Here is a 16854-nt window from a genome sequence, read left to right as displayed (position 1 = left end):
TTATATCTAGCATAATACTTTAGTGAAGCCTCTCTTGGCCTACTAGAGTGTAAAATTGAAGGTGGTCTTACCCACATTGATAATTTGGTCCATAATTGCATTGCTTGACCATAAGTGTGAAATCTTTTGCCTTGAGTTTCACACCCAAAGTACCAAGGAAAATCATACCTTTAGGGATCCAAGAACCAATTACTTTGAACACCAATAGAGCCTAGAAGAACTTGGCTCTTATGATTTGATAATTTCCCTAAGCTATTTTTCAATACCATGAGTCTTTAAACATGAGAAAAAGGTAGGAAGCTAGACAATCAAATTGTAAGATGACATAGTTAGTGAGATCAATCTTGTGAATTGTAAGGTAGATTAAGTCTCAAAAATATTTTTGTTGAATACAAGATCAATAGTGGACGACACAAGCTTACCTACATAGAAATTAGAAACTATGCCAATCTTAAATTATTTACCAACAATATACATATGATAGTAAGTAAAATTTACATAATATAAAAAATTATTCATTATCATTATTTGTAAACTAAATACAATAATCATATTCTTATGATCAAATATTTTCCACTACTATAAACATCTTTCGTATCTTTAATATATATATATATTTAAATTTAATCTACAGTAGACCAAATTCCCTTAGTCTATGTTTGAATTATTCCCCCTTCTTATTCTTATGATCTAATTCTTTCCACTACTATAAACATCTTTTGTATCTTCAATATAATATTTATAAAAAATTTCATCTAGTGTCTATTGAATTCCTTTAGTCTATGCTTAAATTATTCTTTCCACTACTATACACATCTTTCATATCTTCAATATAATATTTTTAAATTTTTTTTTATCTACAGTCTACCAAATTCCCTTAGATTATTCCCCAATTATTCCCCCTTCTCCCAGCAAACTAAAAGGAAGAAGGAGAAAAAGAAGAAAAAGACAGTCTAATTTTACTTAAAGTCTACTTGAATTATGGCTTCATAGATAATAGGTCATCTTCAAAGGTAAGTCTAGTTAGACTTATAAGAAGACTTGTAAGAGACGAATGTGGCAAGGCTTTTAAAAGAATGACCAACGCTAACCGTTTAAACAAATATTGATAATCAAATAATACAGATCTTGTATAAAAAAATTCTATTTCTAACTCAAAACCAATCCGATCTTAGCTCAGTTGGTAGAGCGGAGGACTGTAGTAGGAAACAAAATCCTTAAGAAATTCTTAGGTCGCTGGTTCGATTCCGGCAGATCGGACTAAACTATTTAATGTTTTGAAGATTTGTTAATCTACTTTATAGATTTATTATATTCTAAATGTGTAGGGCTTCGCTTGCGCAGGTTCGATCTTCGCTGTCGACGTTTATTTATTTACACGAATCACTAGATATTTAGAAACAAAAAGAAAGAATTTTAAAATCTAAATTGTTTATTATAACGTACAGAAATAAAAACCGAATCTCACTGAATATCTACTGTCCCATTCGGAATCGTCCGTAAAAGTCCAACTGGAATAACTGCACACGTTACATCCATCCCTGCGCATTCAAATGAACCGTGTGTTATATCAGACAGAATGCAGCTTAAGTAATTAAAAGCTTATACTAGTGTGAAAAAATACCTTATTGCTTGGAAATATATTCAATACGCCAAGTATCATTCAAAGATTCCTTCAAAGGTTTGTTTGCATTATTTATTTCATCGATACCTGAAACGAATCTCGTCATTCATCTCATTTCCAAATGAAAGTTCAAACTAATATTCAGGCAGCGAGTAATCAGCAGTCAGTCAATTACCGTTTTCCGTGATATAAATAAGCGGGTTATTGTATCGATATTTCGTATAGCTTAGAGTGCTCTGCTCCCTCGCGGATACACATGCAGCCAACTTGATCGCCTGAAATCAACTCCAAAAAATTAACTCACTACAATCACTGCACAATACTAGATATTAAAAGACTCCAAAGAATTTTATCTCTCCACTTTATTCTTGAAGGATTTGGCTTCATCAGGACATGAAGCTGAGTGGGTTTAATCTTGGAGGGAACTCTGTGGTTAAGCGCGCTTGAGTTGGAGTAGTATTGGGATGGGTGACTTCCCATGAAGGCCCAATGCTTCACCTCTGTGAGCATCACCTAGATGCAATGATTGCTAAGTGGACCATTCATTTTCATAAGAATGGGTTCTTGTGAACCACTACTGACGAAACATGGGTCAATGAGTTTGACTCAAAAACTACACAATTGAAACCTGATAGCAATATCATAGTTTGACTTGCTGTGGAAAATACCTCCCACTTATCAAGTTTATTGATTTTGTTGCAACTTTGTCCCATTCTACAATCCATAGATTCACATAAAAAATAAATAGTGGATAGGATTTGTAAGGGGGTGGAAGTTTTGAGGTCCATTGGCCTGATTGTGAGGGAGGGTGTCTCGAATTGTTTAGATGCAAATTTAGAGGAGTCCAATGAGTCTTGGGCAATGTCTATATAGAGATGAAATTGCACTTGAAAAATTTTGAGGCATTCAATTCTTGGGCAATGTTCAATGAGCCTTGCGAGCTCTTGTATGGTGGGATTGAGTCTAAAAAAGTAGGTACATTGGGATAGTGCAAGGATTCAAAAAGGATGTCCCATTGGTTTTGGTACAACTTTATGACCTACAATGGGACATGAGTGGGATTCGTGTGTCTTTTGTGTAGAAGACACGAGAGTGGGGTTCATGTGTGAGTCATAAAGGGTGAAATTGAACAAAGGTGAGTTAGAATTGAGTGACTTGGATTGTGCATTGGGATTGTAGACTAATCTATCAAGGTGACTTGAGTTGAGTTGTGAAGCTTAGGGATTATGTGAAGTGTATATAATATTGCCAAAGGGCACTTGGTTTAATGACAATGTCGATGTTGTAGGCACCTAGATGGTGCTAAGTTTTTAGGACCCTTTATAATATTTTTTTGTCATTCAACTGATGGATTTAATATGATCTATATTAATATTACATAACAAGGTTTTGATACCTAGCTCTTCATTGAATTTCTTGAAGTGATTGAAATGGCATGTGTCTATGTCCTACATGACCTAGGAAGCCATCAATGAGTTCAAGATGGATAAACTACTCAAAGAAATATTTACAGTCTTGCTAATTCTAGTGGACCCCTCAAGGACATGATAACTAGCAAAATAATGTATCTCATGAACATTATCACTAAGATCAACAACATTAGTTGTAGAAATTTGATGAATCTAACATGACAAAGGTTAATACAATTCAAACTATAATGAGTAGAGGTGGGAAGATCAAAAGTATTAACACACTTCCTTTTAGCGTCTTCTACTTTCTTAACTTAGTGAAAAAATTATAATCCCTAAATTTATTTCCTTCAACTTGTTAATCTCTTTACTAGAATGTAGAGTATCATACTTGAATATCCTATTTAATTTCTAAAACTCATCTCTTCTTCAAGATCCTCTATCATACTTGAATATCCTATTTAATTTCTAAAACTCATCTCTTCTTCAAGATCCTCTTTCTTTTTAGAAAGAAATGAAATTATGCTAAAATGTAATTTGACAACCTTCCCACTACCATACACATCCTTCATATCTTCTATATAATATTTTTGTTAAATTTCATCTGCAATCTACCTTAATCTATGCTTAATGCCCCTTCTCCCACCAAATAAAAAGGGGAAGGAGGAAAAGAAAAAATGGCAGTCTAATTTACTTGTAATGTATACTTGAATTATGGCTTCATATATGATAGGTTATCTTCAAAGGCAAGTTTAGTTAGACACATAACAAGACTTGGTGAGCGAATGACCAACTCTGACCATTTAAATGAATATTGAAGTGATTTCTCTTATGGTAATAGTCAAATAATGCATAATTCCTATAAAAATTATTCATTATCATTATTTGTAAACTAAATACAATAATCATATTCTTATGATCTAATATTTTCCACTACTATAAACATCTTTCATATCTTTAATATATATTTTTTAAATTTAATCTACAGTCTACCAAATTCCCTTAGTCTATGCTTGAATTATTCCCCCTTCTTATTCTTATGATCTAATTCTTTCCACTACTATAAACATCTTTCATATCTTCAATATAATATTTTAAAAAAATTTCATCTATTGATCTACCGAATTCCCTTAGTCTATGCTTAAATTATTCTGCCCACTGCTATACACATCTTTCGTATCTTCAATATAATATTTAAAAAAAAAAATCATCTACAATCTACCAAATTCCCTTAGTCTATGCTTGAATTATCCCACCAAACTAAAAGGAAGAAGGAAAAGAAAGTCTGCTTGAATTATGGCTTCATACATAATAGGTCATCTTCAAAGGTAATTCTAGTTAGACATATAACAAGACTCTTGAGAGACGAATGTGGCAAGGCTTTTATAAGAATGACCAACGCTGACTGTTTAAACAAATATTGAAGGGATTTGATAATCAAATAATACAGATCTCGTTTACAAATATTTTATTTCTAAATTAACTCAATTCGATCTTAGCTCAGTTGGTAGAGCGGAGGACTGTAGTAGGAGACAAAATCCTTAAGAAATCCTTAGGTCGCTGGTTCGATTCCGGCAGATCGGTATAAACCATTTTATGTTTTGAAGATTTGTTAATCTACTTTATAGATTTATTATATTCTAAATGTGTAGGGCTTCGCTTGCGCAGGTTAATCGATCTTCGCTGTCGACGTTTATTTATTTACACAAATCACTAGATATTTATAAACAAAAAGAAATAATTTTAAAATCTAAATTGTTTATTATAACGTGCAGAAATAATATAAATAAATACCGTTGAAGTGCTTAAACGTCCCCAACAAAGTTCGATCCTGAGCTGACCACTTACATAAAAACCAGTGAGCAGATATCAGAAAGACAGTCATAAATTATTGTATCATTCAAAGATTCCTTCAAAGGCTTGTTTGCATTATTTATTTCATCGATACCTGAAACGAATCTTGTCATTCATCTCATTTCCAAATGAAAGTTAAAACTAATATTCAGGCAGCGAGTGATCAGTAGTCAGTCAATTACCGTTTTCCGTGATATAAATAAGCGGGTTATTGTATCGACGTTTCATATAGTTTAGGAGTGCTCTGATCCCTCGCGGATACACATGCAGCCAACTTGATCGCCTGAATTTATATATTTATTCTTATTAATGGGCATGTGCATGAAAATGAGAGGCCGGAAGGGAGTCTTAAGTGGACACATTTTTCTAAAATTAATAAAAAAATGGTCTTGGATGAGAAATTGAAGATAGTTATGATCAAAATTTAAATAGTGAGAAGAACAATAGTCATAATGCTCTACTTTTACTTTATAACTATTTTTTTATTTTTTTTGAAATTTGTGGATGTTAATGGGTTCAAATGAGAGGAGAATATTAAATTTTATTTTTGTTAGAAAAATATAACATAGTGTTTTATGCGCTCCTCCTAAAAATTGCCAATTTTACTTTAGTATTTCATAAATCACTTGATAGGAAAATTAACTAACACAATGTAGATTCATAATGTAGAAGCTCTAGGATGTACAAGTTAGTGTTACAAGTGCCTTAGAGGAGAGTAATAAACTAGTGGATGAGTTCAAGGGTAGGATTAGAGGTGTCAAATGAACTCGACTTGATGACCAAGATAACTCATCTCAATGAGGGAGATGTAACAGCGACGAGTTGAATGAGGTAGAGATGGCAAGTGCTCTTATTTCCTCACTTAAATTAATAATAATTGTCCAAGTATCATGTACAATTGAAAAAACCCCAATGCAAAGAGAGTGAACCCTCTAGAAGTAGAAAATAGAATATACATGTAGGAAACAATTCCATCCCGATTGAGAGAGTAAAAATAGGAAAAGGTCTACTTCCCTCAAATGTGAGAGTGTCTTAAAATACTTTCAAGCTAAAGCTTATGTGCCTCCATGAGAAAGAGAGTCACTATAAAATATCATATAGCAAATGTTGTAGTAGGTCCCTCAGTAAAAAATAGTGCATCTTCCTTTTAAAAGAAATAAATGCTAAGATACCAAACTACTCAATTCCCACTCATATGTTGAACTATAGAAGGTACCATGATGTATAGTTTTGGAGGCTATTGATGTGTCTCAATACTCGTGTTAGAAGTTGAACTTTTATTTAATGAAATTCTACTTGATCAAGAGTGTTAGCAATTTTCCCCTTCTTTCATAGTGTCGTAAACTTTTGGTGCAGAACAAGATATTGTCTACCTATCTAATACCCACTTCCACCATTTAGTCTTGTAGAGCATATTTTTCAATAATTCCTTCTACTTCCTTTCATTTCACCCATTTTATGGGAAATCATATGGATCCACACATTTATTCAATCTTTGTTCCTCCTCTCCTCTCCTACATACATCCCCCATAAAATTGTAATTAGTCTTCTTTAGATCTTCCATTTTTCTTTATTTTCTCTCATTTGTGGGATTTTGACTATAATTTGGATACTTGCCTCGCATATCCTATCCTTTCATCCACTCTTGCATTAAATCACCACAAATCCTTAATCCCTTCTTTGTCTTCATCATTGTAGACTTTTCACACACTTCCTCTTATTGCTCTTGTGGAACTCCTACTCACCTCTAGACATCCATAATCTCTAGCCCCCCTATCATTTTATACATTTTCCTCCAAATCTTCCTTGTAGATTTCCCTTAGATGTCTAAAATTTCACTCTAATATCCACATCCACATCAAAGCCTTGGAACTTCTCCAGTTTCTTCCATTTACTCATTTGGCTCTTTTGTAGAGTTTTATTCAATTTTAGGACCTTCCTTCCCTCATTCAATTTTTTCTTCCAATATTTATTATAAATCTTATGTACCTTTCTACATCCCCTCCTAATTTTTAGTGTCACATAAAAATCTTGCATCCTCCATTCTCAAATCTTGCTCCACTTCAAACTTCTACAATACTTCTAAACTAATTACTCCAATCCTCCACACATTCTAAAATGCATGTAACAATTAAATTTGATCCTACAACTAGCTACTATAATTTTTGGTACCAATAAAATATTGTTTAATATTGAGGGCATGCATTGAAATGTAAAATTCAATAATGAAGGATGAGGGTGACCATGTTTCTAATAATGAGGTTGATAATTTTCACTTCTTAGGACCCTTTATAATAATTTTTTATCATTCATCTCATGGATTTAATATGATCTATATTAATATTACATAACAAGGTTTTGATACCTAGCTCTTCATTGAATTTTTTGACGTGATTGAAATGACATGTGTCTATGTCCTACATGACCTAGGAAGCCATCAATGAGTTTAAGATGGATAAACTACTCAAAGAAATATTTACGGTCTTGCTAATACTAGTGGACCCCTCAAGGACATGATAAATAGCAAAATAATGTATCTCATGAACATTATCACTGTGATCAACAACATCAAGTGTGGAAATTTGATGAATCTAACATGACAAAGGTTAATACAATTCGAACTATAATGAGTAGAGGTGGGAAGATCAACGTGCTATATCGTGAGAAAGTATGAACACAATTCCTTTTAGTGTCTTCTTCTTTCTTAACTTAGTGAAAAAATTATAATCCCTAAATTTATTTTCTTCAACTTGTTAATCTCTTTGCTAGAATGTATACTATCATACTTGAATATCCTATTTAATTTCTAAAATTCATCTCTTCTTCAAAATCTTCTTTCGTTTTCGAAAGAAATGAAATTCAGCTAAAATGTAATTTGACAAAATTCTTGTGACCATCCTTCCCACTACACTACACATCCTTTATATTTTCTATATATTTTTTTTTAAAATTTCATCTGCAATCTACCTTAATCTATGCTTAATGCCCTTTCTCCCACCAAATAAAAAGGGGAAGGAGGGAAAGAAAAAATGGCAGTCTAATTTACTTGTAATGTATACTTGAATTATGGCTTCATATATGATAGGTTATCTTCAAAGGCAAGTCTAGTTAGACACATAACAAGACTTGGTGAGCGAATGACCAACTCTGACTGTTTAAACGAATATTGAAGTGATTTCTCTAATGGCAATAGTCAAATAACGCATAATTCCTATTTAAATAATTTATTTCAAAATCAAAGAACAATCCGATCTTAGCTCAGTTGGTAGAGCGGAGGACTGTAGTAGGACATAAAATCCTAAAGAAATCCTTAGGTCGCTGGTTCGATTCCGGCAGATCGGAATGAATGCTTGTTATCTTTTGAAGATTCGTTAATCTAGTTTATAGATTTATTTTATTCTAAATCTGTACCTTGAACTTTTTCCATCCGTCAAATGTCCGAGTGGTTGAGGAGGCAGACTTCAAATTCTATTAAAATATAACTTTTTTATTAAAACGTAAGGAAATAATTAAAATAAATACTGTTTAAGTGCTTAAACATCCCCAACAAAGTTGGATCCTGAGCTGACTATGCCCAACAGATTTGAAATCTGTCTGGCTAATCACTTCCATAAAAACCAGTGAGCAGAAAGAAGCCTTTGGATATCTACTCAAGTTGTGATCCCACTGAAATAAAAGTCCAACCGAAATAACCGCGCACATTACATCCATCCCTGCGCATTCAAATAAACCGTGTGTTATATCAGATAGAAGGCAGCTTAAGTAATTAAAAGCTTATACTTGTGCGAAAAAATACCTTGTTGCCAGGTTAATACTAGCGTTATTTGACTATTACCATAAGAGAAATCACTTCAATATTCGTTTAAATGTCGAATCTTGTCATTCATCTCATTTTCAAATGAAAGCTAAAACTAATATTTTTGCAGCGAGAGTTCAGAGGTCAGTCGGTTACCGTTTTACTCTGAAATAAATAAGCGGGTTATTCATCGATGTTCCATATATTTCAGCAGTGCGCCTCTGATCCCGCACGGATACACATGCAGCCAACTTGATCCCGCCTGAAATCAACTCGTAATAATTAACTCACTACAATTATTTCACAACACTAAAAATTTAAAAGACTTTGTAATGATAATATTGAATATTATTATCTCACACAAACTAAAATAGGACAATGTAATGAGAGCTCTACATTGTTTGAGGATCATTTCACTTTACATACCTAGAGAGATGCGAGACCAAGAAATGCAAAATCTATAGTAATTAACTCCCATATTAACCAGCAATTTGATGTCTTCTTGAAATGTTTTTGATTATAAAGCAGTCAAAACTGGGGTTGACCCGAAAGAAACAGAAAAAAGCATTACCAGCACACACACCACAGACACACGACAGTCAGCCAATTCCTACTCTAGTAATCAAAAACAAAAACTGCCTGTCGCTATTGGATAACCCGAGATTGGAACCAATCTCGTCCAACAAGCGCCATAACCAGCGTTAAACCATCATAATATCAATACTATAAAAAACTGTTAATAGTAGCAATATCACCATGGAATCAGGTGTTCCAACGACAAAAACTATAGCAAAAAGGAAGGAAACCAACCATACAACCTAATTATCAACACCCATGTGCTTAGAGAGCATAAGCCCGGTCCAATCATCAGCCGGGAACTGGAACAATTCCTTAGTGGTGTCGCTTTCTAGCTCGTCTGGATCAGCCTTATCCTGGTGGAGCAAGCACAGAGAGGTAGCCGACGAGTGCATCACTTTGACAACAAATTTCCCAATCTTGTTGACATAGGACTCCAAGTGCTCCAACTTTTTCTTAACACCATTTAAATCTTCAGAGATAGCACAGCAACCCGAACATTGCACCGCCTCTTCCTTCTCCCCTTCTTCAACAACAGTCTTCCCGCCGTCAAAATGTCTACCATCCCCCTTAGAGGTATGGGGCACGGAAGTGTTAGAATGAGGGGAGGTGTTCTTGATGTTCTCCTTGATGGTCTCCGAGTCGGGGACATGTTGATGTGTATTTTGTACACGACCAAACACAGAATAAAATACAGAAGTATCTTATCCTCTCTTGAACAAAGTTCCCAACTGCTGAAGATCTCGCTGAAGGATCAGTCGGAGTAACTCCAAGGTTCTGTATGTAGGATCTCTACATGTGGATAAGCTCTTTGTGGTATGATGTGATTTTGCTAGAATCACAAGGGGACTTACACTTCACGACCTAAACGTCTTATTTGCTGGAATCACAGGTCCTATTAACTAACTGGAAGACAAACAAATGATAAAAGATACAGGGTTCAGGAAGTCTACTCTACTACCTAGAATGCGAGAAGATGGATGAATGACTAGGTGGAGTCCTACTGGGCTGGGTCTCACCATCAAGATGAACAATTCAACACCAACTTAGTGCGATCTTCTGGGGGATGCTTCAAATATATTCAAATCAGACACCATCAGATATTGATCATCATTCAAGTTAATGCATGAACAATAGACGTGTGATGACTTGAGATTAAGCTCATTTTATGCCAGTTGACCACGCAGGGCGCACTTACAATCAGTAAGAGGCTAGTGGTATGGATTAGATAGATTCCACACAGGTGCATTCAATAGCTTCTTTCATTCAATCTAATCATCTATCATCAAAATGAAGATTCAACAAGAGACCATGCACATTGCAAAGAAATAACATATTCCACCATATCTTCAATGAAAAGAAGTTGTTACAATCAAGGCAACAAAGTCTTGCCTCTTCTTAATCTACTCTAATCACTATTCTACTATTCTGGCCTCTATTACTAACTATTAACTATTAGCTATTATTGACTAACTATTCTCTGACTATTGACTCACTATTAGCCTTTACAAAATGAAGAGCCAGGCTTATATAGTGCCCACACTACAATTCAATGGCTTAGATCAATTTGAGATCAATGACTGAGATTTTACAATGAAAACCCTAATTAGGGTTTGTTACAACAAACTTAATTCTGACCAATGAAATAATTGCATTATTTGGACACATGTCTTCTCTAGAATATTCGACCAATGGATAGCCGGGGTAAGTACATCAAAGTTTGTGTCTTTTTTGATGAGTCAGGCACATTGAACCTGGACATGTTGAGGTGGACCAATCTAAATGGAGGGATGATGATTGGGATGCCACCTTGTCTGACACTTGCAACTTGGTAGATATTCAATTTGATGATGTTGAGAAGATGACTTTAATTAACTTTTCTGACACCATTTGCTTCTTCAACGAACCCTTTCTTTAATCCTCTTTTGTCTTTGATGTGCAGGATGGATGGTGTACCTTCCCTTAAAATGCTAGGCTGGAAGAGGTCATCCTTGTCGATGCTCAATCGGAGAAGGCCGTCCTTGATGATGTTGGGCTGGAGAAGGACATCCTTCTTGATGCCGGACTGGAGAAGGTCGTCCTTGTTGATGCTAGATCGGAGAAGGTCGCCTTTTAACTGAAAGACAAACAAAAAGATGATTAAGGACACATAATAAATTCATTTCAACATAGCATTTTATACCTTAAATCATCAACAAAAAGACATCAAAATTATGTTTGTTCAAGAGTATTTCCAGGGACAGGCCCTATAAGAATTTCGCCCTGGACCCTTTGGAAGGGTCAAGAGCGAATTTTTTGCTTGTAGCTCACTTCTCCATCATTTCAACTTGAATTCACCTCACAAGGCAAGGAAACACCTCTCTTCTCTCATCCAACCCAAGTTTGACTTGATTTTGCAAGGAGAAAAGGTGATTTTAAGATTTTTGCTCTGGACCCTTTGGAAGGGTCAGGAGCAAATTTCCTATTTTGAGCTTGTTTTGGCTACTCCATTACCTCAATCCAATATTCAAAGGCAAGAACACATCAAAGTCCACCTAACCATGCCATAAAACTCAAGCATTTGACCATCTCCAAGAAGAAAATATGAGTTTCCAAGAATTTTGCTCTAGACCCTTTGGAAGGGTCAGGAGTGATTTTCAAGTTTTGAGCATGTTCCTCCATCATTTCAACTTGAATCCACCTTAAAAGGCAAGAAAACACTTCTCCTCACCCATCCAAGCTACAAAAACCCAAGTTTGACTTGACTTTGCTAGGAAAATAAGGGATTTTAGGAATTTCGCTCTGGACCCTTTGGAAGGGTTAGGAGCGAAAATCTCATTTGGCTTCAAAATTTGCATTCTTGGTGACCAAAATCCACTCCAAAGCAATCCAAATGACCTCTCTCATGCTTGTCCAAGCTTTGCTTTGCTCAAAATTTGGAAGAAAAGATGATTTTAAGGATTTTCGCTCTGGACCCTTTGGAAGGGTCAGGAGCGAAAATCACTTTTAGGCTCAATTCCTTCATCTTTCATGGTTTCTAGCAACTAAAAGTCACTCTTATGGGCAACTTCCTCTTGATTTTGCCTTATCCCACACTTGACCTAGCAAAAATTCGATAGCAAAAAGAAGTTTTGAGAAAATTCGCTTTGGACCCTTTGGAAGGGTTAGGAGCGAAATTCTCAATTTTGACCCAAAATCATCATTTTCTAAACTTGAAACTTCTTTACAAGGTAGGATTTTGTCCTTCATTACCCTAGGAATAAGGTTTCATGTCCAAGAAAGGTCAAAAGGTAGGTTTATAAGGAATTTCGCCCTGGACCCTTTGGAAGGGTCAGGAGCGAAATTTCCTTTCTTGGCTAAAATCCTTCATTTTCATAACTTCCAAACATTCTCAAAGGCTAAATCATTCTCATTCTTCTTCTCATCATGTCTTGGTCATCAAGATTTGGCTAAACAAGGAAAGAAATGCCTCTTAGAGAGATTTTCGCTCTGGACCCTTTGGAAGGGTCAGGAGCGAAAATCTTGACTTGGGCTAGATTCTTCATTTCTCCTTTTCAAAATGACCTCAAGAGGCAAAGACAAGTTATTTCTCTTCCATCCACATCATAACAAATCAAAACTTGATCTTCTTCATTGCAAAAATAAGAGCTTTTAGGAATTTCGTTCTGGACCCTTTGGAAGGGTCAGGGGCGAAATTTCCCTTTTGGTCCAAAATCCTTCATTTCTCAATGCTTTCAAGCACTTCAAATGCAACAAGAATGTCCATCCTTCCTTCCAAGATACCCTACAAATCAAAAATTAGTCAAACTTAGGAGGAAATGAGCTTTAAGAAGATTTTCGCTTTGGACCCTTTGGAAGGGTCAGGAGCGAAAATCTCATTCTAGGCTAGATTACTCACTTTTCAAACTTCAAACCACTTCAAGAAGCAAACTTAGATCATTTTCCACCTGAGGAAGAAGGTTTCAAGGTCAAACAAGGTAGAAAATGAAGTTTATGATGAATTTCGCTCTGGACCCTTTGGAAGGGTCAAGAGAGAAATTCTCCTTTAGGCCAAAATCTTGTTTTTCAAAATCAATCAAACTCCTTGTCAAGGCAAAAACATACCCATTCATCTCCCATCAAGCCAATGCCTAGCCAAAATAAGAAGGAAAACAAGAGTTATAAAGATTTTTGCTCTGGACCCTTTGGAAGGGTTAGGAGCGAAATTCATAATCTTGGCCAAGATCCTGACTTCATTTTCACATTTCTTCATTCAAACAAGCGTTTTTTCCTTCATTCAAGCCTAGGAATGTGTTAGTTCTAGGTTTTGGTCAAAGTAGAATGTCCTATGGAGAATTTCGCTCTGGACCCTTTGGAAGGGTCAGGAGCGAAATTCACTTTGGACCCTTTGGAAGGGTCAGGAGCGAAATTTGGCATTTTGGACTCTTCGTTAGGATCATTTTATGGAATATACTTTAAGTTATATTCCATATATACTTTCAGGATGTTTGAGAGTGGTTTCGGACCTCCAGGAGTTATATTGCAAAATCTAGTTTTTGGAGGATTCTTCAGTTTTCCAGACTTAGTCAAATTTCAGGATCAGGACATTCCAAACTTAGCCAAATTTCAGGATCAGGACATTCCAGACTTAGCCAAATTTCAGGGCATTTGAAGATCAGGATGACATTCCAAACTTCATCACTCACCAACTCGACCTAACTTAGACCTTCAAGGATTATACTCACTCACAAAGCAAGACACAATTAGCAACAAGATCAAAACTAGGCCCTAAGGAAGACTCTCAAAGAAACCCTAATTTTGGGGCCCCAAAGACTCACCTTGCTCAAGCAAAGCCTACCATCCTATTGACCCCCTGGCAACACTCAAAATGCAAAGGCTAACAGACAAACCCTAAACACCTAGAAAATAAACCCTAGAAAGCAAAAAGCAGGGGTCCCCATTTGCAATGGGGCGATGTGTGAATACATCACAACAGGACATTAGTGCCCAAATTGGAGGAATCTGAGCCCTCTGTGGCCTCCACATCATGCTCCCCCTTCTCACTTTCCACTTTCTCATAATCATCCTCTTCTTCATTAGCATAATTCTTTCTCACAACCATTTGCTTCATCCGGGGTTTGTTTTTGCACGGGGTGATACCCTCCTCCACATCAGACTCAACAAGGAGGATTTTGGGCTCCTTTCTAGGTTTCTTGGAGGTTGGTTTCGCAGCAAAAGGGTTGCTTTAATTTTTTTCCCCAATTTTGTGGGGACAGGGGGGACCTTGGTCAAGGGATTGATAAGGAGTCATCGGCTTTTTCGAAGGCTTTTTGAGGCCTTTTTTAGAGCCTTCAGAAGGACCCAGAATGGAGGGAGCGGGTTGAACCGAGATAGGTTTAGGGGGGCAAAGGGCCGTATGAAAATTGTAAAGCCTAAACATCAGCCCCTGGTGGAGGATGGTAAAATTACCCTCTTGACTCATACAATTGCGAACATCTTTGACAGTAGACTCAAGAGCATGCAACAGAAAGAAAGGAAAATAAATGGTGTCATGGTTGCGAAAGTGGTTTAGCAGTGTGAAGTGATAATAGTAGAACACACCATACCTTCCCTTGAGGGTGAAGTATTTCATTATGATTTTGCAACCTGATCCCACGGGTAGGGTAAACATTCCCTATTGAAACCCCCATGCATTCTGGCCGGTTCCTCACCATTTTTGAAGAAGCGGTTCATGTTGTTTTCGTCTGCAACCCTGCTGATTTTCTTCCATTTCCTGCCTTCAGTAGAGAGACCCGTATCCTGGGCGATAACTTCCTCACTGATTTCAAATGAAATGTCCTCCATGACCACCCTCCTGTCCTTCCAACTGTTGACAAATTGCATTGAGAGGTTTTCATCGAATGCCTTCATGGCTTCCATGAACGGGATGATACCTCCTTCTTTAGCATACATCCAGATGCACGATTCGTTGCAAAAACGGTCATCAATAATGTCCGGTTCTACTTAGACTAAATCCCCTCCCATGTTAGCTTCCTCAGAGTGAAGTTGAGATACAATGCAAGCCTGAAAAAAGAAATGCAGAGAGGAAAACCAGAGCTGGAGTTAAGAGAAAACAAATGGTAATTAGCCAAAATATTGTGCAAGGTGTAATAATAATTTTTGGTGGTGTTTCCCAAGGCATGCGTCCACCAGCTTCGGGAAGCATGCGAAGGGACACCTCTTGATATCTCCGTCAACTTGCAAAGACCGTCATTATGGCGAGTTATAAGTTTCCAGTTAAGGTAATAATTAGGGTCCTTGCTATGATTAATGATCAAAAGTTGGTACTCCAACCCATCAACAACGCAGAAATAGGTGGCCAGCCAAGTTAGCATCTAGCAGAGAAGGTGGGGACCACAAGAAGCCAACATGGCAAAGCCCACCCAATTTAAATTTAAATTTCCCGCTAGTAGCATAGCATAGCAGTCGGCCCAAAGCAACCTATTGAGGAAAGGAAAGTGGCACTTCATTGATGGATAGAAGCGATTTGTTCATTCCCAATAAGGTCCTTCTGCTTGTCAGTGAGAGAATCTAGATGCCTCCAACACCTCATACCTTTTATCTCTAGTCCCGTTGCAGCCAGTGAGTCCACCACTGCATTCCCCTCTCTATAGATATGCTAAATTTGAAATTCCTCCAGCCACACAATCATGGACCAGATGTCCTTGATGACATTGTTGATTCTCCAGCTGATCCCTGAAATGCCTTTAGTGGCCTTGATAATTAGTTTAGAGTCCCCTTCAATGATTAGTCTTTTGATATTGGTGCCAAGAGCCAGCTTAAGCCACCAAAATAGAGCAAGGGCTTCATCCATGTTGCTCGAGATAGAGTCAAAATTTCCTGCATAGGCCAAAACCAGATTGCCCAAGCTGTCCCTAATAATTCCACCCCCTGCCGCATTACCACTATGAGTAGCACCATCAAAATTGAGCTTGAGCCAAGGCGAGGGAGGGGGGGGGGGGAGGTGTTGACCATCTGGTATTAAGCCTCTCCATCTTTTTCGAATTGTCATATCAAAGGAAGCTATCTGGAAAATTCCATGTTTTAATCCACCACCGATCCAAAGCCATAGGGCCAACTTGCGGGGTTTTCCACTTGCTGATGGCGGCGTTCTCCCTGAGGTAATTCTCAGCTATGTCAGTCACCATGTCAACCGAGCTGCTAGTGTCACGGAATATCCTATTATTTCTTTCCTTCCAGATATGCCAACAGACATGGGGAGGAATGAGTCTCCAAAAAAGTATGATTGACGGGTGTGCGGAGGGGCACTTCCAGTTGCTGATAAACTGCTACAAGTCTTCCAAGAATGTCCAAGCCAAATTAATTTTCTATATAACTTTGTACCAAACCCTGGACGCGAAGGGGCAATGAATAAAGAGGTGATTTATGCTTTCCTCAGCACAATTACACATAACACATTTGTTGGCAAGCGTAAATCCCCTTCTCTTCAGATTATCAATAGTAAGGATCTTCCCGTGAAGGGTCGCCCACTAGAAGAAGTTAATTTTAGGGATGAGCTAAGAGTTCCAAACTTCTTTCCAGTTGTAGCAATCATTGAAGGAGGCAACCAAGAGATTGAAGGCCAATTTAACACTGAA

At 36.9% G+C, this 16854-nt stretch overlaps 3 non-coding genes across 3 annotated transcripts; all 3 read left to right on the top strand.

Annotated features, from left to right (window-relative positions):
* Positions 1 to 1165: 1165 nt before the first annotated feature.
* Positions 1166 to 1260, top strand: TRNAY-GUA (transfer RNA tyrosine (anticodon GUA)). The gene is made up of 2 exons: positions 1166 to 1202; positions 1225 to 1260. It is a non-coding gene; the product is annotated as a tRNA-Tyr (tRNA).
* A 3262-nt stretch (positions 1261 to 4522) lies between these two features.
* Positions 4523 to 4617, top strand: TRNAY-GUA (transfer RNA tyrosine (anticodon GUA)). Its single transcript has 2 exons — positions 4523 to 4559; positions 4582 to 4617. It is a non-coding gene; the product is annotated as a tRNA-Tyr (tRNA).
* Positions 4618 to 8134: 3517 nt separating this feature from the next.
* TRNAY-GUA (transfer RNA tyrosine (anticodon GUA)) lies at positions 8135 to 8229 on the top strand. Its single transcript has 2 exons — positions 8135 to 8171; positions 8194 to 8229. It is a non-coding gene; the product is annotated as a tRNA-Tyr (tRNA).
* The last annotated feature ends 8625 nt before the right edge of the window (positions 8230 to 16854 follow it).

The sequence above is a fragment of the Cryptomeria japonica genome, chromosome 3 (genome assembly GCF_030272615.1).
Source record: "Cryptomeria japonica chromosome 3, Sugi_1.0, whole genome shotgun sequence".
NCBI classification, from domain to species: Eukaryota; Viridiplantae; Streptophyta; class Pinopsida; order Cupressales; family Cupressaceae; genus Cryptomeria; species Cryptomeria japonica.
The sequence above is the reverse complement of the archived record's forward strand: the minus strand, read 5'-3'. Positions and strand labels throughout refer to the sequence as shown.